This window comes from Giraffa tippelskirchi, chromosome 4 (genome assembly GCF_054371585.1).
Source record: "Giraffa tippelskirchi isolate mGirTip1 chromosome 4, T2T-mGirTip1v1.2.pri, whole genome shotgun sequence".
Lineage (NCBI taxonomy): Eukaryota > Metazoa > Chordata > Mammalia > Artiodactyla > Giraffidae > Giraffa > Giraffa tippelskirchi.
Window position 1 is genome coordinate 176,630,316 of NC_137278.1, and position 10,134 is coordinate 176,640,449.

The 10,134-nt window shown below is 37.2% G+C and overlaps 1 non-coding gene across 1 annotated transcript; it reads right to left on the minus strand.

Moving 5' to 3' along the window:
• Window positions 1–9,817: 9,817 nt before the first annotated feature.
• Window positions 9,818–9,890, minus strand: TRNAS-UGA (transfer RNA serine (anticodon UGA)). Its single transcript has one exon. It is a non-coding gene; the product is annotated as a tRNA-Ser (tRNA).
• Window positions 9,891–10,134: the final 244 nt, after the last annotated feature.

The following is a 10,134-nucleotide window of genomic DNA, read 5'->3' on the forward strand; positions in this document are numbered from 1 at the left end:
ATACAAAGCACTGGCTGGAGTAACAGAATCTTAGATGTATCCTTATTCAGAATGGAAAATAGATAAGAAGCAACCAAGGAAATTTCCCCATCCATGTCTATCTCAAAAAAACCAGAGATAGGCCCTTAGAGGTAAAGACCATTTGAGTCTCTTAAATAATAAACTTCACGGGGGACCCAGAAACAACATCACCAAATTACATTGATGACTTTGTGATATTGATATCTTCCTACTTAGAAAAAAGTATATCTAAAGTTTCAATCCACAAAAATCTTCAACAGAGTACCTACTTCTTGTGCTTTACATTGCAACTGCCATGAATCATCTTGTCATCCATTTGTATACATGAAAAGTAAAAGTGTTAGTTGCTTAATATCTAACTTTTTGCAACCCCATGGACTGTAGCCTACCAGACTCCTCTATTAATGGAATTCTCCACGCAAGAATACTGTAGTGGGTAATCATTCCCTTCTCCAGGGGATCTTCCTAACGCAGGGATCAAATACAGATCTCCTACATTGCAGGCAGATTTTTTACCATGTGAGCCACCAGAGAAGCCTTATTTATGTACATATGTAGAAATACACATAAGTATGTTTTTTTGTATCTGTATTTGCTGTTATAATAGATCCATGGCAGTCTCTAAATAATTGCCTGCCGTTACCAGGTAGATAGCAAAGTGTAAGAAGTTAGTAAAGACAGAAATACGTAATTATATAAACCGAATAAATCATCACAATTTAAAATAAAGAATATTCTAATATTTAGTTTATCTTCCTTTGTATATATCTTAATATATATCTTCCTTCAATATATCTTAATTTTTAAATATTGGAATGAAAATAAACAAATGATAACCTTTATTTTGTTATTGATGTAAATAACTGTGTCCTACTGCCTCATAGCTATTCCATGGTATTTAGAAGAATATAGAGAAGGGAATATTTTCTGAGAGCACTGTGTTGAAAGGCTGTAATGGAGTTTAATATAGTTTTGGAAGCTCAATTCCACTTACTTTGTCTGGTGTGTATATGTGCATAAGATCAGGTTACTGAGAAAGAAAAAAGTACACTGCTCTTTTCATTGTTTAGACAAAGAGTGAATTACAGCTAAAAGAGGAGGTGAAGATGGAGGGAGGGAATGAGCAGAGTTGGTGGAGACAGGAGAGATAACTAAGACAGCCTGGGATAAGGATAGAGCAAAGGGTTGATTTGCAGAGGCAACCCTTACGTCCTTTGGGCAGAATCATTTCCAAAGAATTCATTCAATCCATCTTTCACTGATGATTTTTTTCCTGATGACCGATGTGTCTTGTATGGGTCTTTTTTTCAAAATGTATCACATACCATGTTACCTCTATAGGGGCTGTCTGGCTTATCACAACCATGAGCATCTCAAAAACTACATCAACTAAATATTTGTGTTCACCTCACTGTCCTTCACTGTGCATAAGTCCAATAAACCAAGAAACATTTCTTAAGAAAGTTATGATTTAAAGGTAATGTGATTTTATTCTTTTTATTATTTTTAATTGCTTTGTAATACTGTGTTGGTTTCTGCCATACATCAATATGAATCAACCATAGGCATACATATGTCCCCTCCCTCTTGAGACTTCCTCCCACCCCATCTGACCACTCTAGGTTGTCACAGTGTACCAAGTTTGAGCTCCTTGTGTCATGAAAAGAAAAATAATAAAGCTGATGTGACTTTCAATAAAAGTGTAGCTCAGCAGAGCCCATTCTCAATCTCACTTTGATAATCCAGTGTGCTCTATGGAAAACAAACCAAAAACATATTTGGTGAATTCAAATTTATTTGTTATAGAACAGCTGTTCTCAAAGTAAATTTGGGTCTTCTGAGGGTCTACAAGGTTAAAAACTATTTTCATGATGATGCTAAGACATGATTTGCCTATTCATCAGGTTGACATTTGCAAACAAAATGGCATGTTGCAAGTTCAGTCACTCAGTCATGTCCGACTCTTTGTGACCCCATGGATTGCAACATTCCAGGCTTCCCTGTGCATCACCAACTCCCGGAGCTTGCTCAAACTCATGTCCATCAAGTCGGTGATGCCGTCCAACCATTTCAACTTTTGTCATCCCCTTTCCCTCCTGCCCTGGATCTTTTCCAGCATCAGGGTCTTTTCCAATGATTCAGTTATTCACATCAGATGGCCAAGGAATTGGAATTTCAGCCTCAGTATCAGTCCTTCCAATGAATATTCAGGACTGATTTCCTTTAGAATGGACTGGTTGGATTTCCTTGCAGTTCAAGGGACTCTCAAGAGTCTTCTCCAAAACCACAGTTCAAAAGCACCAATCTTCGATGCTCAGCTTTATGGCCCAACACTTACAGTTTGCTCAAACTCATGTCCATTGAGTCAGTGGTGTTATCCAACTATCTCATACTCTGTTGCCCCCTTCTTCTCCTACCCTCAATCTTTCCCAGCATCAAGGTCTTTTCCAATGAGCTGGCTCTTCACATCAAGTGGCCAAAGTATTGAAGTTTCAGCATGAGTCCTTCCAGTAAATATTCAGGTTTAATTTCCTTTAGGATTGACATATAGACATATAGAAATAGGAAAGTTGCTTAAAATAAAAGCTTTTCTGTGAAATATGTTTAAAATGGTGAACTGAATCAGTAGCTCTTTTTCATGGAACACCATTTTTACCTGAAAGACCAACTTACAGACAAACTATGATTATTCACATTTGGACATTCGGTTGACAATCTCTCAAAAATGAAAAACAAGTGAGCCTATCACAACAAGGAAAACAATAGATAGTTTTGTTGCCAGCAAATGTTTCTTCACCACTGGTAATTAAACAGCATTTTTTAACTTGACTTTTCTGATGAAATTGTTGAAGTTATTAACCAGTGTGGTTTTTTACCTTATGTAATAAAATCTGTCACCTCTGGAAAATCTGCTTAACTCAATAAACCAATCTGCTGCAAATGACTACAAAAGATTAAAAAAATCATGAATTTGTAAAAAAGCACAAGAGTGGCCACTTGATTTTAATATGATAGTGAAGGAGGATTTCATTGATATGGTTTCAGATTTCACATTGTGCTAACTTTAAGAAACTATTCCTAAATAGACTTTAAAACAAAGACTGTGAAAAGACACAAAGAAGGACACTACATAATGATCAAAGGATCAATCCAAAAAGATATAACAATTATAAATATATATGCACCCAACATAGGAGCACCACAATATGTAAGGCAATTGCTAACAAGTATGAAAGGGGAAATTAACAATAACACAGTAATAGTGGGAGACTTTAATAACTCACTCACACCTATGGATAGATCAAATAAACATAAAATTAACAAGGAAATACAAACTTTAAATGATGCAATAGACCAGTTATATCTAATTGATATCTATAGGACATTTCCCCCCAAAACAATGAATTTCACCTTTTTCTCAAGCGCACACAGAACCTTCTCCAGAATATATCACATCTTGGGCCATAAATCTAGCCTTGGTAAATTCAAAAAATTGAAATCATTCCAAGCATCTTTTCTGACCACAATGCAGTAAGATTAGATATCAATTACAGGAGAAAAACTATTAAAAATTCCAACATATGGAGGCTAAACAACATGCTGCTGAATAACCAACAAATCACAGAAGAAATCAAAATATGCATAGAAATGAATGAAAATGAAAACACAACAACCCAAAATCTATGGGACACTGTAAAAGCAGTGGTAAGGGGAAGATTCATAGCAATACAGGCTCACCTCAAGAAACAAGAAAAAAGTCAAATAAATAACCTAGCTCTACACCTAAAGCAACTAGAAAAGGAAGAAATGAAGAACCCCAGGGTTAGTAGAAGGAAAGAAATCTTAAAAATTAGGGCAGAAATAAATGCAAAAGAAACAAAAGAGACGATGGCAAAAATCAACAAAGCCAAAAGCTGGTTCTTTGAGAAGATAAATAAAATTGACAAGCCATTAGCCAGACTCATCAAGAAACAAAAGGAGGAAAATCAAATCAACAAAATTAGAAATGCAAATGGAGAGATCACAACAGACAACACAGAAATATAAAAGATCATAAGAGACTATTATCAGCAACTATATGCAAATAAAATGGACAACTTGGAAGAAATGGATAAATTCTTAGAAAAGTACAACTTTCCAAAACTGAACCAGGAAGAAATAGAAAATCTTAACAGACCCATCACAAGCACAGAAATTGAAACTGTAATCAGAAATCTTCTAACAAACAAAAGCCCAGGACCAGATGGCTTCACAGCTGAATTCTACCAAAAATTTAGAGAAGAGCTAACATCTATCCTACTCAAACTCTTCCAGAAAATTGCAGAGGAAGGTAAACTCCCAAACTCATTCTATGAGGCCACCATCACCCTAATACCAAAACCTGACAAAGATGCCACAAAAAAATAAAACTACAGGCCAATATCACTGATGAACATAGATGCAAAAATCCTTAACAAAATCCTAGCAAACAGAATCTAACAACATATTAAAAAGATCATACATCATGACCAAATGAGTTTTATCCCAGGGATGCAAGGATTCTTCAATATCCACAAATCAATCAGTGTAATACACCACATTAACAAATTGAAAAATAAAAACCATATGATTATTTCAATAGATGCAGAGAAAGCCTTTGACAAAATTCAACATCCATTTAGGATAAAAACCCTCCAAAAAGCAGGAATAGAAGGAACATACCTCAACATAATAAAAGCTATATATGACAAACCCACAGCAAACATTATCCTAAATGGCGAAGAATTGAAAGCATTTCCCCTAAAGTCAGGAATAAGACAAGGGTGCCCACTCTCACCACTACTATTCAACATAGTTTTGGAAGTTTTGGCCACAGCAATCAGAGCAGAAAAAGAAATAAAAGGAATCCAGATTGGGAAAGAAGAAGTAAAACTCTCACTGTTTGCAGATGACATGATCCTCTACATAGAAAACCCTAAAGACTCCACCAGAAAATTACTAGAGCTAATCAATGAATATAGTAAAGTTGAAGGATATAAAATCAACACAGAGAAATCCCTTGCATTCCTATACACTAACAATGAGAAAACAGAAAGAGAAATTAAGGAAACAATTCCATTCACCATCTCAACGAAAAGAATAAAATACTTAGGAATATATCTACCTAAAGAAACAAAACTCCTATATATAGAAACGGAGAAGGCAATGGCACCCTACTCCAGTACTCTTGCCTGGAAAAATCCCATGGACGGAGGAGCTGGTAGGCTGCAGTCCATGGAGTCGCAAGAGTCAGACACGACTGAGAGACTTCACTTTCACTTTTCCCTTTCACGCATTACAGAAGGAAATGGCAATCCACTCCAGTGTTCTTGCCTGGAGAATCCCAGGGACGGGGGAGTCTGGTGGGCTGCCATCTATGGGGTCGCATAGAGTCAGACACGGCTGAAGCGACTTAGCAGCAGCAGCAGCAGCAGCAGCATATATAGCAAACTATAAAACACTGGTGAAAGAAATCAAAGAGGACACAGATAGATGGAGAAATGTGCCATGTTCATGGATCAGAAGAATCAATATAGTGAAAATGAGTATACTACCCAAAGCAACCTATAGATTCAATGCAATCCCCATCAAGCTACCAATGGCATTTTTCAGAGAACTAGAACAAATAATTACACAATTTGTATGGAAATACAAAAAACCTCAAATAGCCAAAGCAATCTTGAGAAAGAAGAATGGAACTGGAGGAATCAACCTGCCTGACTTCAGGCTCTACTACAAAGCCACAGTCATCAAGACAGTACGGTACTGGCACAAAGACAGAAATATAGATCAATGGAACAAAATAGAAAGCCCAGAGATAAATCCACGCACCTATGGACACCTTATCTTTAACAAAGGAGGCAAGAATATGCAATAGAGAAAAGACAATCTCTTTAACAAGTGGTGCTGGGAAAACTGGTCAACCACTTGTAAAAGAATGAAACTAGAACAGTTTCTAACACCATACACAAAAATAAACTCAAAATGGATTAAAGTTCTAAACATAAGATCAGAAACTATAAAACTCCTAGAGGAAAATATAGGCAAAACACTCTCTGACATAAACCGCAGCAGGATCCTCTATGACCCACCTCCCAGAGTAATGGAAATAAAAGCAAAAATAAACAAATGGGACCTAATTAAACTTAAAAGCTTCTGCACAACAAAGGAAACTATAAGCAAGGTGAAAAGACAGCCTTCAGAATGGGAGAAAATAATAACAAACGAAGCAACGGACAAATTAATCTCAAAAATATACAAGCAACTCCTGCAGCTCAATTCCACACAAATAAATGACCCAATCAAAAAGTGGGCCAAAGAACTAAACAGACATTTCTCCAGAGAAGACATACAGATGGCTAACAAATGCACGAAAAGATGCTCAACATCACTTATTATCAGAGAAATGCAAATCAAAACCACAATGAGGTACCATTTCACGCCAGTCAGAATGGCTGCTATCAAAATGTCTACAAGCAATAAATGCTGGAGAGGGTGTGGAGAAAAGGGAACCCTCTTACACTGTTGGTGGGAATGCAAACTAGTACAGCCACTATGGAGAACAGTGTGGAGAGTCCTCAAAAAACTGGAAATAGAACTGGCATATGACCCAGCAATCCCACTGCTGGGCATACAAACAGAGGAAACCAGAATTGAAAGAGACACGTGTACCTCAATGTTCATGGCAGCACTGTTTATAATAGCCAGGTCATGGAAGTAACCTCGATGTCCATCAGCAGACGAATGGATAAGGAAGCTGTGGTACGGTACGTATACACAATGGAATATTGTGTATTAATATTACTCAGCCATTAAAAAAATACATTTGAATCAGTTCTAATGTGGTGGAAGAAACTGGAGCCTATTATACAGAGTGAAGTAAGCCAGAAAGAAAAACACCAATACAGTATACTAACGCATGTTTATCGGAGAAGGCAATGGCACCCCACTCCAGTACTCTTGCCTGGAAAATCCCATGGACGGAGGAGCCTGGTAGGCTGCAGTCCATGGGGTCACTGAGGGTCGGACACGACTGAGCGACTTTACTTTCACTTTTCCCTTTCATGCATTGGAGAAGGAAATGGCAACCCACTCCAGTGTTCTTGCCTGGAGAATCCCAGGGACGGCGGAGCCTGGTGGGCTGCTGTTTATGGGGTTGCACAGAGTCGGACACGACTGAAGTGACTTAGCAGCAGCAGCAGCAACACATGTATATGGAATTTAGTAAATCGGTAAAGATAACCCTGTATGCGAGACAGCAAAAGAGATACAGATGTATAGAACTGTATTTTGGACTCTATGGGAGAGGGAGCGGGCGAGATGATATGGGAGAATGGTATTGAAGCATGTAAATTATCTTATGTGAAACGGATCGCCAGTCCAGGTTCGACGCATGATACAGGGTGCTCGGGGCTGGTGCACCAGGATGACCCAGAGGGATGGGATGGGGAGGAAGATGGGAGGGGGGTTCTCGAAGGGGAACACATGTACATCCATGGTGGATTCATGTCAATGTATGGCAAAACCAATACGATATTGTAAAGTAAAACATAGATAAATAAATTAATTTAAAAAATTTTGGTATAGTATCAAAGAATGCCTATAATTATTTGAAACGTTTGTAAAATACTCCAACTTCCCAACTCCATGTAATTCAACCAAACAAACCAGCAAATTGAGAATCACTGCCTAAAATTCATTGGTAATAATATAATAATCAAATGTAATTACCTGTCAGATTCTGATTTGCACATAATTTTCAACTTAAGATCTTATAATAAATGTTTTGAAACATCTAATACACATGATACAGGAAACCTATCTTCAAATAAAAGTAATGAGGTATTCTAGAAAAGAATCCCTCCTTAATTCTTCACTCTCAGAAAAATGGGATTAGAGATACTTCTCTGCTTTTTGTCATTTCATACATTTTGCAAAGCTTTTAACCTTTAACTCTCATTTGAAAATTAGAAAGGCTTAAGTTATTGACTTTCAGAATACCAATCTCCCTATTATAAATAATGGGATTGCTTTTGATCATCTCATTTCTTCCCTTCCTTTCTTCACTGCAAAACTATTTATTGAGCAACTAGTCTCAATTGAGAAATGTAAAAATTAGTAAAGTCAGAAATCACAGGGTTGCAAGAACTGTATAATGGTTAGCAAAGAATACATACGAAGATGAGTAAGAGATGGTCTTTAAGTTTGAAACTTTTCAGGGCAAAAATGAATATAAATCCATTTTATCGTTGTGTTCAAGCTTTTCAAAATCACTGACAGGCTGGCACAAACCCCTTCTCTGTACTGCACTTGGCACTTGGTCACCTCTACTGGTTTCTGCATGAGTCACATGCAGAAGGAAGTAAAGTGTCTACTATGATCATGAAGAATATATTGTCCCATTTCCATACCTCAAATTTGTACTATTTTAAATCAATATGTAATATTATTGATTTCATTTAAAACAAGGGACAAGCTAGGTTGCTGTCAAACACTCATACATACATGTATCTAAAAACCAAAAAGTCATAGTACATTTCAGTTGTACTCTGTTTCATATGGCACCAGTAACAAACAGTAGGGGAAAGCATTTTCAAAGACCCAAGATTCTTTTAAGGATTCTAAGTCTAATTACAAGCAAGTTGAACATCCTAGAAATATTTATAGAAATTCACTTAAGACATAATTTCCAGCTAATTATGGAATAATTAAACAGGGCCTTTGCTTCTGTACCTGGAAAATGAACATACTAACTACTGTATGTAGGTGAGCAGTGGGATGTGTGTTGGAATGGAGAAAGTGCTCCTTTGGCATTTCTCCTTTCTTTTTTTCCAAAAGATCACTCATGGCCAAGGAGTCATCTTTCTCTATTACAGCAGGCTCCTATACATAATCTACATGATGCTCCTTTCTCATCTACTTCTCCCTGAGTTTTTCAATCCCACCAAACCCACAGGGACGCTTTCTGCCTAACTTCAGCATCCCTGTCTGTTGCTATTACCACCAAGGAATGTTGTTATTCACCATAATCCGGGAACAGCAGTTGAATCCCAAAAGCAAACTCATGGGGAAGAGGAAGAGTCAGTCACCTATGAGCAACAGGCCATTGTGACTCCCAGGAATCACCCATAATGTGAACAAATCATCAATAAAGGGAGAGGAGTTGATGGGATTCATCTTGGATTCTTGACTGAAATATGATTCAGTATCTTATAATCCTCTCTCTGAAGATACCTTACTTGATTAATAGCATTTTAGGGAAAGTAACTTGGAATGGAAATGGAAGCTTGGTTCTGTCATTGGTCACAGGTAAGTTAGTCCTCTTTTTCAGTGAAAGTGGGATAAAGATGGTGGATTCTTAGAATGGTTATTTATTCTGAGATGAAATCAAATCTCAGCTACATGAGCTTGGAAAATGTATTTAACCTCTCTGAATTTCAGTGTTCTCATCTATAAAATGAGAATTAAAACATCTCCTTCAGAATTGCTGAGGATTGAATGAGTGAATGAGCATTAATCCTTTTTGATAAGGTTAGTTCCTTTCCCTTTCTTTTTGGGTTTTAGTTCCCTGCTAAAACACTCCATAAGCACATCTTTCTGCCACATCTGACAAACAGCCCTGCTATTGTAAGAATACAATAATATTTGTTAAATATTTATTCTTTATTCGGTTGTGCCAGGTCTTAGTTGCAGCAAGCAGTATCTTTGATCTTTGTTGCTGCATGTGGGATCTTTAGTTGTGGCATGTGAACTATTAGTTGTGGCATGTGGGATCTAGTTCCCTCACCAGGGATTGAACCTGGGCCCCCTGCTTTCAAAGCAAGGAGTCTTAGCCACTGGACCACCAGGGAAGTCAAATAAGATTAATAATGATTTAAATAGTTCATACCACAAGTGTGCCTATGTTTTTAATGGAAGGCATCATCTCATTCAGTTCAATTTAATTTGACAAATTGTTATTGAAGATATACCAGGGATAAGATACAGAACTGGAGCTCAATGAGAAAAACACAATGCTTGTCTTGTTCTTTAGAAACATACAAGAAAGTATAGAGATGCCCAGCATGTATATCAACCATGGTGATATGTGATGGG